This window comes from Pan paniscus, chromosome X (assembly GCF_029289425.2).
Source record: "Pan paniscus chromosome X, NHGRI_mPanPan1-v2.0_pri, whole genome shotgun sequence".
In the NCBI taxonomy this organism is placed as follows: Eukaryota; Metazoa; Chordata; class Mammalia; order Primates; family Hominidae; genus Pan; species Pan paniscus.
In genome coordinates this window covers 141,300,486-141,315,860 of record NC_073272.2, presented here as the reverse complement: position 1 = coordinate 141,315,860, position 15,375 = coordinate 141,300,486, and the positions used below count along the sequence as shown (strand labels likewise).

Here is a 15,375-nt window from a genome sequence, read left to right as displayed (position 1 = left end):
TAGAGTCACTTGATGTTTGTTTGAAATGTTACGTGCAGGGTTTTTAAGTTGTAAGGTGGAGGATATGAGATAAATGGTGCTATGCCATTTTGGTAGCATCAGAAGTGTTGTGGAATATATATTTTTAAAATACAGATAACAGACAAAAGATTAATATCTGTAATGTCCAAGGTCTCCTACTGATGCTAATAAAAACCAATTCAATAGATAAAAATGTAGTGAGCAGATATGTATAGGGTATTCACAAAAAAGTAAATCTAAACAGTCTGCAAGCATGTTCAGACTCAGGGATATGCAAGTTAAAGCAATATGGATATCACTTTACACTCATCAAACAATTAAATAATCAGTAATGACAGCTCTTGGTGGAAATACAAATCAAAAGGAAACTTTCAAATAGAATAGATATACAATTCACTAAAATCTTTTTGGAAAGCTATCTGATAACACTTATTAATATAGAAAGATACAACCCTCACTTATTAGCAAACTAATTCAGAGGAATCTGTCTCATAGGTACAAAATGCTCTAGGATTCCCGAGGATGTCTTGGAAGTTAATTTGAAAACAAAAAAGACAGAAACAAAGCGAATGGTCATTCATTTGGGGGTAGTCATATGACTTGTGATATACCATACTATGGAATATTATATAGCTATTAAAATAATGAATTAGAGTTACACAAGGTGACTGGAAGAATTTCCACAAGGTAGGCTAATCTGAGAAACTACAAATGCAGGAAAATGTGTAGGATAATATTTCATTTTTTAAAAATAAACCCCCCAAAAAACCCAGCCACACTCATTATTTATGAATGAATGTATGTATGTTATGTGTTGTTATATATATACATACACACACACAAACATACAAACACTATAGTTTTATATATGTGTGGGGGGCAGAAATAAATATGCAATAATATGTATTAGGTTTTTAACAAGGGCTTCCATGGTGTGTGTGTATGTATCTCACAAATACATACACACATATTTATTGATTTGGGTTACCAGGCAGATGCTAAGTTGGGAGAATTGGAAATCAAATAACATAAAGAATAATTTTAAAAAATGAATATGTGAATATGAGCACAGATAATGCATTTATGTAAAATTATATATGTAAATAAAATAAAGTCATAAAAATAAAACAAAATCGATTACTTGTAAGAAACGAGGTTTTAGAGATTGTTGATTAGATGAGAAAGGCACCCATATAAGATAATTCCCTCACTTAAATTAGAAGTGTAACAAAATGCGCTTCCCCATGAACTTAAATCATTAAATTCCATGTGGATTTGAGCAAACAACCGATACTTGGAATTACTTAAACGAATATTTTTCAGCCTAAGACAAACTTGACCCTTCCTTTGCTGAAGAAGCATCAGATAATCCATCTGAGTTGTAAATGTGGATTATTTAATCTTACCAAAAAAAGCTGCATGCATCCTGACATTTTCTGGTAACAACAAACTTTAATGATATTGTTCTTTATTCTCTATTGAGTAATAATTCAATGAAATATCCAGACTAACTTATATGTATAAGTTATAAGTATATAAAGTTATAACTTATATAAAGTGTAACTATCACCTTAAATGGGAAATTAGTATCCTCCCTCAAATTAATTTATGTAAATTAGTGCTGGCCATCACAGTAGTTACTATGCATGTATTCATTCATCATACACTTATTTTTTCAAGATATAGACATTAAGAACCTATGATGTGATAGACTCTGTTCGAGGTGCTCAAAATACGGCAGTTAATATTTCTCACTCTTTTGAATTGCATATTATACTGGAGTGCAATACAATTAGCAAATGAGCCAGATAGTTACCAGAGAGTTTTAAGTATTATAAAGAAAAACCAAGGTGAGGAAAATATTCATGGAGTGAGGGTGGTGCCTGTTTCAGGTGTCAAGGAAAGGCTCTGTGAGTAGTTAACATTGGAGGAGAGACTTGAGTAAAGTGGGGTGGAGTCATCTGGAGTATAGGAAAGAACATTCCAGGCATTAAGATCAGCAAGGATCCAAGTTCTTAGGCAGGAACAAGCCTGACATGTTCAAGAAGCTGTGCAACGTTTCCATAACTAAAGCTTCATGCAGGAAGGAGGGAGTTACAGCAGGGGATACAGGAAACGGACAAGAACTAGAAGAAGCAGACACTACTAGGACATGAAAGGAGTTTGGTTTATATTCCAAACATGACAGGGTGCTACAGAAACCTGATGCGAAAATGTGGAAAATATAGAGGTTTGTGGAGAACTGAAGGGACCCAGTTATCCTGGAAGCTGGGAAAGAATTCTAAAGGTAATCTACAGTAAAAAAAAGCAGCTTTGATTAGCTAATCAATTTGCACCTGTAGGCAAAAATCAGTGGATTTGGGCCACTACTTACAGATAAGCAGATCTATTTCTGGAGCCCAGTTTCCTTATCAATGCCAAGTTCTGAAAGCCTGTTTGTTTTTCACAATTATATTCTAATGTGATAATTATTTAGTGCAAGAGTTCTTAACTTGGGAGACAAGGGCTTATTTAAGCACATAAAAGGGTCGATGATCCCCTGAAATTACATGCAGATTTTACTGAATAAACTAATGGCTGCCTCTACAGCATGAATTTTTCTGGCAAGTGAGTCCATGGCTCTCATGAAATTCTCCAAAGAACTTCTCATCCAAAACGTTCAGGGATGCTGGACAGATCCACTGAAGTTCTCTCTTTGTCGGGGTGTTTGCATTTGCAATTACTTGTTTTCTCTCTCCCTGGCATAGACATATCAGTAATGAAAGCCAAATTGTGGTATAATTTTTGCTTTAAAACTGCTCCCTTCCACATATGTGTGAGAACATGCAGTATTTATCTTTCTGTGTCTGATTTATTTCACTTAACATAACGTCCTCCAGGCTCATCCGTGTTGCTGTGAATAACAGGACTTCCTTCTTTTTATGGCTGAATAGTATAACATTACGTGTCAGTACCTCATTTTCTTTATCTGTTCACCTACTGATGAACACTTAGGTTGACTCCACATGTTGGCTATCGTGAATAATGCTGCAATGAACATGAGAATCTTTTTCAACATATTGATATAGTTTTTTTTGGATATATACCTTTATTTGATTATGGCACATTGTACACATGTATTGAAATATCACACTGTACCCAATAAATATGTATAATTGTGTGTCAGTTAAAAGTAATCATTAAATATTTTAAAAAGCCGACTCTCTCAGTTGGTAGCATTCAGTGGATCCAGAATTAAAGTATAGAAAAGGGCCATCCTTTTTTGCAAATATGGCAAATTTTCCTCTATTAGGAAACATTTTAAAGCTCTGGTAGAAAAACTTTGAGATGTTTTAAGAAGGACTCCTAAATTATGTAGCACTAAATTCGCCTCACATGTGGTCATGGCCACCTTACTTCAGGCAATGCAACTCCCTCACTAGGATGTGCTCCATTGTCTAGCATCACGGTGTGCATATTACTTAGGCTTGTCTTTCGCTTTCTAAGTTATGAAAAACCAAAGCCAACTAACAAAGATGGATTCATCCAGCCACATGTTCACAAGATGACGGGTACATGTCTCAGAAATATTAGATCAAGGGTTAGGTCTGATGTCCATCTATATCACAACCTGGAAAACTTTAGCCTTTCTTGGGTACTATGATGAATACTGATCAATACTGTTATTGCTCCAGATGGTTTCTTAGAAGTTTAAAAGCCATCCATTGATGTTCTAGTCGCCAACTTGGATGCACTGTTTTTGTTTCTTTCAATTTCTCCTGTAGTTCTATTTCAAATATGCTTACTGAAAAATATGTAATCCATAAACAAGAGAATAGAAAGATAATACTCCAAAGCCTTATTTTCCCCATGCATGGATGTTAGATGATACAATAAAACCTAAAATTAACTATTTTCAATTTAGCTACCTGTTTTATACATGGTTCGTGAAATGAAAAGCATAAGTTTAATGTTGCTACTTACATTTTGAACCTGCACGTGGTTAAAAATGGAACCTTCTTAAGATTCTGAGTCGCAGAATATATTAGGAACTGGGCATTTTTCTAGCTTTCAGTTAGGTATTGATTTTTCAAACTTTCACCAAAATAAAATATGCTTTTCATTTATTCTTTCTACACATGTTATGTTATATCATATATATGTATTATGGCTGTGAAAGATACATGAAAATGTCTAGATGTTCTTGAGTATAGTCTCAGTTCACAAGTATTTCTAATTTATTGAATAATGTTTTGGGAAAAATTAATAAGGTAATGACTATTAGTTATTAATACATTATTAGTTTTAGTGAATAAATGATTAGTAGTTTTAAAATATTGATTGAATAGGATTTTCTAGATATAATTCTAGATATAATTTCTAACTGAATGAGGAAAATGCATACAGCACAGCAGTAGATAACATACTGATCCAGAAAAAAAAAAACAACTATCTTCTAGCCAAAGACCTATAACCTTGTCTAGCTAGTGTCAGTTGCACACTGTTGGATTAGTGGACAGCCAACTACACAATGTGAATTTTTCAGTGTTACCTGTCTTACCACTTAGCAAATGTGTACATATGCTCCTGAGAGTGAGCACTCTCAAAATCTAGATGTTCTTAAACTTGGTCTTCTGAAATACTTATATTTTGCTCTTGAATGTCTGAAAATTCCAGTTAGGGAAAGATGAAGAAATTAGTTCCCAAATGTACCTATGACTAACTCCCATGTGAGCGCAAGATAACATATTTTTAAAGTTATTAACACTATCTGTGTGATCTCACCCTTGCCTACCTCTTCAGTTGTGTATTTTTACATGGTGACTTTAATTACTCAAAAGAGACCAACTCTTTCCCAGTTTTGGACTTGTCCACATGCAGAATCTTTTGACTGGAACATTCATCACCATATTAATCTGTTTTCTGGCTGCTGATAAAGACATACTCAAGACTGGACAATTTACAAAAGATAAGGTTTAATTGGACTTACAGTTCCACGTGGCTGGGGAAGCCTCACAATCATGGAAGAAGGCAACGAGGAGCAAGTCCTATCCTACATGGATGGCAGCAGGCAAAGAGAGAACGAGGAAGATGAAAAAGCAGAAACCCCTGATCAAACCATCAGATCTCCTGAGACTTATTCATTACCATGAGAACAATATGGGGGTACCACCCCCACGATTCAATTATCTCCTACTGGGTCCCTCCCACAACATGTAGGAATTATGAGAATACAATTCAAGATGAGATTTAGGCAGGGAAACAGAGCCAAACCATTTCAATCACCTTAGTTACTCCTACTCAGATTTCAGGTCTTAGCTTGAAATCACTACCTCACAGGTAGTTTTCTTGACCACTCCCATCCACTTAACTTACATCTAGTATGTTTATCTCCCATAATTCCTTTTTCTTTCTCTTCATAGGACATACCATAAATTGTAATCATCTGTGTGTGTGCAACCACTAAATATCTATCGTATATAATAACCATTAAATATCAATCTCCCTTCCTGGGCTATAAATTACATAAAGACAGAGATCATGACTATCTTATTCACCCATAATCTATCACAGGGCTTTGAACAAAATTGGCTCAAAATAATCTGCCAACTTAATGAGTGATTAAATCAATCTAGTCCCATGCAAACTAGATTCAAGTCCACTATCACCTTTTATATAAGGTTGGCACATGTACAAAAGCAAAGTCACATACATCCTTATTGTGGGATAAGAGTGTGATAGTAATATAAGTTGGGACCCTCATGGTTCAAAAACATGGACTAGCCTTGTAACTAAATACACTTAGTCCATTGGCAAAAAAAGAATCATTAACTTCTGTTTATCAGGAAACATAAGAGGGGGTTCAATTAATCATAACCACTTTTCCTCATCGCTTTGCCTTTCCTCAGCTCTTACCTCTCAAACCATCACCTTAAAACACCCACAAAACCTTACCCTGCATGATTTTTTAAAATTACTTTTCTCTTTTTTTCTGTAACACTTTTCTTATGTGCCACCTAATCTCTCGATTCTTCATAGTGAAAGTCCAGAAATCTGTCTTATAAAAACAAGTGTCTCAGAAAGAGAAATAAATTTAGCAGAAAAATATAATTTTCCTTAGCAGGAGGAATTCAGTTTGTCCATTCCATATAAAGTAAAAATAAATCATTAGATAAGATGCAAATAAAAACATTATCAAAATATTACTTCCAGATGGAGGAGAGATAAACAAAAATGGCTCAAATTAAATCTTTTAACAAGATGTCCACAATCTGCACCAAAATACTCCCCGGAGTTTGGTTTTCCAGTAGACATTTACTTCAAAGCACCCAGGCTATATCAAAGGGAATACATAATTTTAATCAGTGTCTGTGGAAGTGCGTGTGGTTCAAAAACTGACATGCATCTTGGAGCACGATTGACCAGGAACCTAGCTTTGCCACTTATTACCTTCAAAGACTTGGGCAAGAAATTTAACCTTTGTTTCCCTCTTTTTAAAAGGCGGATGTAGTCAGCATACCACATACCACAAGGGTTGCCTTTCGAATTACAAATAACACATAGAAATCTGAATAGACCTGTAATAAATAAAGAGATTTATTTAGTCATAAAGAAATCCCACAAGGAAAAGCCCAGGTCCAGTGACTTCACTGGTGAATTTCACTAAAGATTTAAAAACAGAATTACCATGAATCTTTTAGAAAATAGTTTGTAAAGTAGAAACAGATGAAGTGCTACCTGTCTCATTCTATAATACTAAACCAGATTTTAAAAATTACAAGAAAAGAAAACTACAAACCAATATCTCATGTGACTATATATTCAAAAATCCTCAAAAATGCTAACAAAATCTAGCAATACAAAAATAGTAATATGACAAGACCAAATCGGATATATCCCAGGAAATCAAGATTAGCTTAACATTCAAAAAGAAATTGATGTAATACACCAAACAAATAGAATAAAGAACAATCATCTTAATAGACGTGGAAAGAAATTTCACCAAATCTAACACACCCTTTCATGACTGAAAAAAGAAAACATCTCAACAAACTAGGAATAGAGAGAAACACCCTCAACTTGACAAAGAGTGCATAAAAAACCCCTGCAGCTAACATGATACTCAAAGATGAAAGACTGAAATCTGTTCTCCTAATATCAAAAACAAGACAACGACCATTTCTATTCAACATAGAGCTGAAAGTATAACCTAGTGCAATTAGGCAAGCAAAAGGAGGAAAAGGCATCCAAATTGGAAAGAAAGAAAGAAAACTCTCTCTATTGCAGACTGCGTGATTTGATATATAGAAAATCCTAAAGGATCCGCACATACACACAAAAATACTATTATTAGATATAATAAATGAGCTCAGCAAGGTTTCAGAATACAAGCTCAATATACAAAAACTCAGTTGTATTTCTATGAACTAGTAAAAAACTTGAAAATGAAATTAAGATAATTCCATTTACAATAGCAACAGTAAAATAAATACTTAGGATTAAATTTAAGTAAAGAATTACAATGCTTACACAATGAAAACTATAATAGTGATTTGAAAAAAAAAAAGACCTAAACAAGTGGAAAGGCATTCTATGTTCATGGATTGGAGGACTTAATATTGTTAAGATGGCAATACTGCTCACATTGATCTGTAGAAACAATGCAAGCCCTACCAAAATTCAAACTGTCAATTTTTGCAGAAATGAATAAGCTGATCATAATTTCATATGGAAATGCAGGGGACCCAGAATACCCATGACAATCTTAATAAAAAAGAACAAAGTTGGAATTGTCATACTTTCTGATTTTGAAATTTACTGCAATGTTACAGTAATTAAAACTGTATGATACTGACACAAGTATAGACATACAGATCAATGGAATAGAAGAGTTCAGAAATAAATTCACACATTTGTGGTCAATTCATTGCCAAGAAGGGTCCTAAGGTAGTTCACAATAGGCAAATTCATAGGGATTAAAGAATAGATTAGTGATTGTCAGAGTCTGGGACAAGGAAAAAATGCAGAGTAGTTGCTAACAGGTGTAAAATTTCCTTTCAGGTTATTAAAATGTTCTCGAAATAGTGGTGACAGTTGAACAATCTTGTGAATATACCCAAAACCACTGAAATGTATACTTTTAATAATTAATTTTATGATATACAAATAAAATCTTAATAAGAACATCAGCCGAATTTTTTTAAATATTAAGCACAACCCACATAAAACAAACTTGTATTTCAATCTTGGCATTAACAGAAACACAGCCCTCACCATCTGATGCAATTAACAGTACTTAAAATAATAATATTTAATATAATACATTAAAAGTGCCAAACAAGGAGTGTAGCACATAGTAAGAATTCAAGCTCTAAAGACAATCATTTTCATCATCAATTTACCTACCATGTTGACAAAGATGCTTCAGTGATCTAGACAGACTGAGACTACCCCCAATATCCAACAGGCCAACTGTCACAGGGACAATGGTTAAATTGGAAGTGATGGGGAAATAAAAGGAAAACTGAAGAATCACATGGATTGGAACCAAAACAAACTGTTTTTTAGTTAGTATGTCAAGTCTCAATTTGTAATCACTAATCCTACTTCTATTTGTTGGAGGAGTTTGTGGTGAATTAATATTAATTTTTCTTTAAAAAGCTTGGTAAAATTTATTACTGAAGTAATCTGAGCTTGGTCTTTGTGTATGTGTCGCTTTTTCATTAGAATCTTTTGTGATAGTTATATTCAGATTTTCTATTTCTTCTTGAGTCTGATTCAACAATTTTGAGTCTTTCTAGGGAATTAATCAGTTTCATCTAAATGTTCTAATTTTGGGCATAAAATTTTCATAGTATTCTCTTATAATCTTTTTATCCTCTTTAAAGTCTATAGTGATGTCTTCTTTTCAGCACTGGCTTCAGTGATTTGTCTGTGATGGTTGATTTTATATGTCAATTTGTCTGGGGCATACTGCCCAGATATTTGTTTAAACATTATTCTGGATATTTTTGTGAAGTTGATTTTTGGAAGAGATTAATACTTCAATTGGTGAACTTTGAGTGAAATAGATTACCCTCCATAATGTGTGTGGGTATTGTTTAACCATGGAAGGGCCTTAATAGAATAAACATTGACTTCCTCTGAGTAAGAAGGAATTTTGCCAGCTGATTGTCTTTGAACTTGGACTGTAACACTTTCCTGCATCTCCAGCTTATTTGCCTATCCGGCAGATTTTGAACTTACACCTCCACATTCAAGTGAACCTTTTTTAAAAAATTTCAGCTTTTATTCTACATATAAGGGGTACAGGTGCAGACTTATTACGTGGTATATTGCACAGTGCTGAGGTTGGAGTATAGATCCTATCACCCAAGTAGCGAGCATAGTACCCAATAGGTGGTTTTCCTACCCATGCCTCCCTTCCTCCCTCCCTGCTCTAGTAGCCTGCTGTTTCTATTGTTCACATGTTTATGTCTATGTGCGCACAGTGTTTATCGCCCACTTATAAGTGAGAACATGTGGTATTTAGTTTTATGTGTCTACATTAACTCGCTTAGCATAATGGCTTCCAGCTCCATTCATGTTGCCATAAAGGATATGATATTATCATTTTTATAGCTGCATAGTATTCCATGATGTATATGTACCACATTTTAAAAAATCCAGTCAACCTTTGATGGGCACCTAGGTTGATTGCATGTCTTTGCTATTGTGAATAGCACTGTGATGAACATATGAGTGCATGTGTCTCTTTGGTAGAATAATTTCTATTCCTTTGGGTATATATCAAGTAATGGGATTGCTCTGTTTTAAGTTCTTTGATAAATCTCCAACTCCTTTCCACAGTGGCTGAAGAAATTTTCATTCCCAACAACGGTGTATAAGCATTCCTTTTTCTCTGCAGCATTGCCAGCGTGTGTTATTTTTTGACCTTTTAATAGTAGCCATTCTGACTGGTGTGAGGTGGTATCTCATTGTGGTTTTGATTTGTATTTCTCTGATGATTTGTGATGCTGAGCAATTTTTCGTGTTTGTTGGCCACTTTCATGTCTCCTTTGGAGAAGTGTCTGCTTATGTCCTTTACTAATTTTAATAGGGTTGATTTTTCCTTATTAAGTTCCTTATAGATTATGGATATTAGACCTTTGTTAGATGCATAGTTTACAAATATGTTGTCCCATTCTGTAGGCTGTTTACTCTGTTTGGCTCTTTAATTTAATTAGGTCCCACTTGTCAATTTTTGATTTTATTGCTGTTGCTTTTGGGGACTTAGCCATAAATTATTTGCCAAAGTCAATGTCAAAAAAAGTGTTTCCTAGGTTTTCTTTTAGGATATTTATAATCTGAGGTCTTCCATTTAAATTTTTAATTCATCTTGAGTTAATTTCTATATATTTAATGAATGGTAGTGGTTCAGTTTCATTCTTCTGCATATGGCTAGCCAGGTATCCCAGCACTATTTATTGAACAAGGGGTCCTTTCCCCATTGCTTGTTTTCGTTGGCCTCGTCAAATATCAGATGATTGGAGGTGTGTGACTTTATTTCTGAGTTTTCTTTTCTGTAAGAGACACATTGGTCTGTGTGTCTGTTTTTATACCACTACCATGTTTTTTTGGTTATAGTAGCCTTATAGTATAGTTTGTAACTGGGTAATGTGAGGCCTCTGACTTTGTTCTTTCTATAAATGTATTTATTTTAATTTTTGTGAGTACATATTAGGTGTATATATTTATGGGGTACATGAGATATTTCGATACAGACATGCAATGCATGATAATTACATCAAAGTAAATGGGGTATACATCACCTCAGGTATTTGTCCTTTCCTTAGTATTGCTTTGGCTATTCAGGCTCTTTTTGGATTCCATATGAATTTTAGAATAGTTTCTTCTACTTCTGTAAAGAATGATGTTGGCAGTTTGATAGGGATAACATTGAATCTATAAATCGCTTTGGGCAGTATGACCATCTTAACAATATTAATTCTTTCAATCCATAAACAAGTAATTTTTTTTCATTTATTTGTGTTGTCACTGATTTCTTTTCTCTATGCTTTGTAGTTCTCCTTGTAGAGATCTTTCACCTACTTGCTTAGATATATTTCTAGGTATTTCACTTTCGTTTGGCTATTTTAAATGAAATTGTGTTCTTCATTTGACTCTCAGCCTGGATGTTATTTGTGTATAGAAATGCTACTAATTTTTGTACATTGATTTTGTATCCTGAAACTTTACTAAAGTCGTTTATTAGTTCTAGAAGCCTTTTGGTGGAGTCTTCAGGGTTTCCTATTTATAGAATCATATTGTCAGTGAAGATAGATAGGTTGACTTCTTATTTTTCTGTTTCTACATCTTTCATTTTTTTTTCTCCTTTCTGATTGTTCTGGCTAAGACTTTCAGTAATATGTTGAATAGGAGTTGTGAGAGTGGGTATCCTTGTCTTATTCCAGTTCTGAGAATAATAAGTGAACCATTCATTAAAATAAATATCTCTCTATATAGCTGCCTCTTTAGATACACATGTATGTGTATACATATGTACACATATAGATGCGTGTATATATATTTATACATACATACTACACACACATATGTATACATACACATACACACATGCATACCCTGTTGATGGTCCTGTTTCTCTGGATAATTCTGACTATGCAATATCCACTCTCCTAATTTCTTGTTCAGTCTAGGTACAAGGCTGTCAATTTGGTTTTCATTTTCAAAGAATCAACATTTAGCTGCATGGATTTTCTGTATTTACTTTGTTTTTTCTTTTATTAATTTCTGCTTTAATCTTTATATTTACTTTTTCTGTATGCTTTGGATTTAATTTGCTCTTCTTTTTCTATTTCTGAAGGTAGAAGTTGAGATTAATTTACTTAAGATCTTTCTTCTTTTCTAATATAAGCATCATAGCTATACATTTCCATCTAAACACTGCTTTAGCCAGACCCCATAAATTCTGATATTTGGTTTTATTTTTATTCAGCTAAAGACATTCTTCTAATTATCTGTACGATTTATTTTTTAGCCTATGGGTTATTTGAAATGTGTAGTTTAATTTTCAATTGTTTGTGTATTTCACAAATTTATTTCTTTGTTGATTTCTAATTTAACTTCATTGTTTTGGAGAACATACTTATCAATATTACACATACTTTCTTTTGGAATATTCAGTCTCCTCTGAAGCATCTGATATCTATAACTATGACTGGACTGTGGCAGTGATTAAGAAATCCATCCATAATGATCTATGAACATCTTCAGAAGGTGCTATGTTGGGATGGTTGGTTATTTCAGATTATGTGGTGTATCATGAATTGAATGAGGTAAATCTGCCCAATAAGTGCTCTATAAGGTAATGAAATTATGATGTGAATGAAATCTACAACTCTTTTGGTTGAATAACGTGAAAGAGGGTAACAAGTGCTTGTTCTCCTCTCATGCAACAGCCTCAGAAACCCAATGTGTCCTACAACACAGTTGGAAATCACTAGAGTACAGAATTCCCAACATACTGCCCTATTTCTAAATTCTATGATTCTAAAGTTCATCTAATACATAATATAGGTAAATGGGATTTTATTCAGATATTCTCATTCATGTGAAATTACCATCTATTTAGTGTATAGTAAATAATGCACTGGGGTAATTGCTTTTATTTTATTGTACTTAATTCTATAAGCCCAATGAAACAGGTACCATTATCATTATCTTATGAATGAGAAAAATGAGACTCAAGAATTTGTCCAGTGGAAGTAAACTACAGCTTCCCATAAAATGAGAGTAATATGACCTATTCCAGAAGAACTAAAGTTAGCAACAACAGTAGTTTATCATAATTTAACAATGGAGCTCATTAAATGACAACAACTGTCAAATTATATATAAAGTCAGTGCAAAAACTTGGGTGCACATAGTTACATTCTTACTCTTCTAGGTAATGAAGATATTGTGTTGTTGAGATATTGTTGAACCAGAGTAGAATTAACATACTGTAAAAGTAAATGATGAGATATAATTAGTTTTGTTACCATCTTGGGGGGACTTGAGAAAGAGAAGGCACAATAAATAATTAAAATGAGTTTGTGAGTTAAGAGAGAATTACAAGCCTTCTGAAAACATAGGTAGCGTCTTTGTCTGTACTAATAAATATTTTCATCTCATTGTCCTGTTAGGATCCCTTAAGGAGGCAAGACTATTAGAAAAGGTGGGAGTCTCAGTACTCACAGTAAACTGCCAATCATAGAGATTTGTATATTGTAGCAACTCGCCTGTTGTTAAATCTCATCACCCACTCCCCCTCTTAGGCCAGCAAGTTTAGATGTGTAATCAATTGTAATAGAAAGCAACTGTAGATTTCTGAATGCATAAGTACATTATCCTATCAGTTGGAAAAGGAGTGGAAAGTAACTGGAACACATTTATTTAAAAAAAAAAAAAACACTGGTGAGGAAGCAACAAGAATTTAAAAATACATGGGAACTGGCTGTTGAGTAAGCAGTGCAGATCTGAATCTGAAATGGAATAAAGACCAAGAACCACTAAATTGGTGGAAATGAACTTACCTATTATGTGCTAGGAGCTGTCTGTCCTCTCCGTATCTTAGCATCTGGTATCACAACTAAAACATAATACATTTTCAATATATGATGTTAGACCCTGTTTTAGATGCTTAAAATTTATTATTTAACTTACTTTCACTATACCTCTATCACATATGTATTCATATGTATTATAATATCCACTCTACAAATGAGGGCACTTAAGTGCAGAAAAGATTCCTAGTCCTACAACTAATGAATGCAAGTGCCAGGATTTGGTCATAAACAGTTGCCCATAAATCCTTTTTCAACGAAACTATTCTACTTTACAGAGCTTTTTCTCCCCTATAAGAGCTTAATTAATACAACCACAACAAAATAAGTAACTCTTAAATAGTAACTAATTCTATTAGTTTCTCAAAAATAATACAACATACAACATAACAACTATAATAAAACATTAAATAAATGGGAGTCAGGTGTCTACTGGCAAATTTGTTAGCATTTAAAGGTTAGCTAGCTCATAGAAGTTGAATGTCAGTAGAGATATATTCACTTAATACATTTACACCTCAAGCATAACTTCTGTTTTGTCACCATATAAATCCCTTTGTTAAAAATACGACTGGAGCTGAAATGATGATATTTACGACTTTTATTCGGCAAAACTTAAAGCTTAATATTGGCATATAAGACTTTAAAGATAATTTATCATATATTTCTTACCAAAGCCTTATGAAAAGTTTTGCTGTTATGTGTGGAAATTTTTTTCTACCATCATAAAGACTATTCTCATTTATCACTATAAACAGAGTTGTACGCAATCAATATATGTATGCAAGTTTTGCACTCCAAAGAAAATAAGCATTTTACCTCTCTTTTAATTTAGTTCTTTATTTGTATCTAAATGAAATTGTAAGTACATTTGCAAAATGTCCTTGGCACTAACTACAAAACTTGGGAAATTATTTTTGAGATTTCCTACAAATCATCACTTTACATTATTCATACCTAAATTAAACCAAGTACGAAAAAGTGCCTCAGACAACCTTTTTATATTACTCAAAATATTGATGCAGAAGAACGAGCAAAGGAAATATCAATGAAGAAAATATTGTATCAGTAAACATATACTATATCCTAGAATGGCTGAAAACATTAGCGCTTAAAAAAAATTACCAATTACTTTTGAGAAATAAAATGTCTTGTGAGCTAATGAGAAAAAAAATGTTCAGTTATACTAGAGGGTATTTCCAAAACTTTCCTAGAAGGCTGAATCATATGTTTGGTAATGTTGGCATTGGTTTTTATTACTTCTAAATAAAAATTTCTAGTTAATGCAAATACCATACAGATATTTTAAATTGGAAAGGAAAATAATCTGAAGAAATTATGTGGAATACTGCCTAATAAAAACAGAGATTAAAATATAAAAAATAAATTAAAAGATGTGGTGTATTGAGTGAGAAGGTCTCATATATATGTAACTAAAATCTCAATAGACTCTAGAAAATAGGAGTCAAGGAAATAGTCAAAGAGATAATTGATGTTTTCCACAATTTTTGAAGACATTAAACTTCAAATACAGAAAGACCAACAAATTTTAAGTGAAATAAATGAAAACAAATGCACACCTAAACACATAACAGTGAAACAGCAGAATACCAAAGGCACACAGAAGATATTAAAAGAATTCAGAGGGAAAAGATAATTCACATATTGCAACTACACTGAGAGCTGACTTTTCAGCAAGGGAATAAGAAGGGATTAAGCCCACCAAGCTAAACTCATACGCCAAATTTAAATATTTTTCAAATGTGAG

At 33.2% G+C, this 15,375-nt stretch overlaps 1 protein-coding gene across 1 annotated transcript in view; it reads right to left on the bottom strand.

Moving 5' to 3' along the window:
- Positions 1-15,375, bottom strand: part of MAGEC3 (MAGE family member C3) — a 671,639-nt gene that overhangs the window by 22,364 nt on the left and 633,900 nt on the right. The window contains 2 exon segments of the mRNA XM_055106666.2: positions 4,991-5,053; positions 13,578-13,633. The gene's annotated coding sequence lies outside the window, so the exon portion shown is untranslated.